The sequence below is a fragment of the Chrysochloris asiatica genome, unplaced genomic scaffold (assembly GCF_000296735.1).
Source record: "Chrysochloris asiatica unplaced genomic scaffold, ChrAsi1.0 scaffold00102, whole genome shotgun sequence".
Taxonomy (NCBI): domain Eukaryota; kingdom Metazoa; phylum Chordata; class Mammalia; order Afrosoricida; family Chrysochloridae; genus Chrysochloris; species Chrysochloris asiatica.
Window position 1 is genome coordinate 3,339,364 of NW_006408620.1, and position 532 is coordinate 3,339,895.

Below are 532 nucleotides of genomic sequence, written 5' to 3' on the forward strand. Positions count from 1 at the left end.
GGAATGAGGGATATCATTGCTGATGTCCAATGGATCTTGGATGAAAGCATAAAATAGTGACCTTATGAACAACGAAATGAAACACTACCGGTCGTGTGCCATCCTCACAACTGCTGCTGCCATTGTGTCTATCCATCTCATTGTGGTCTTCCTCTTTTCCACTGACCTTCCACTTTACCTAACTTAAGTGAGATAAACCCCTTCGCATAATGCCAGGGCCATTTGCACATACTCCCCGTGACCCCGCCCCCACACCTTGTGGCTGTGGCTTCTGCGATGGCTTCATGACATCTGCCTCTTCCACCTTGCATTGAAGCTTCAGAATAAAGAAAACATGAATGTGAAAACATTTCCCTCACACAAAGTCAGAAGAAGCCCGACGCAGACACATGCTGCTCATATTAATGTGCTGGATGGAGCAGAGCATCCTGGGAGAGCCCCGCTGGGGAGGACTGTGAGAATTAGAGGGCGTGGATCCAGCTATTGGGGAGCCTAACCCCTTGTGGAGAAGAATGCCAGACCCTGGTTCCCC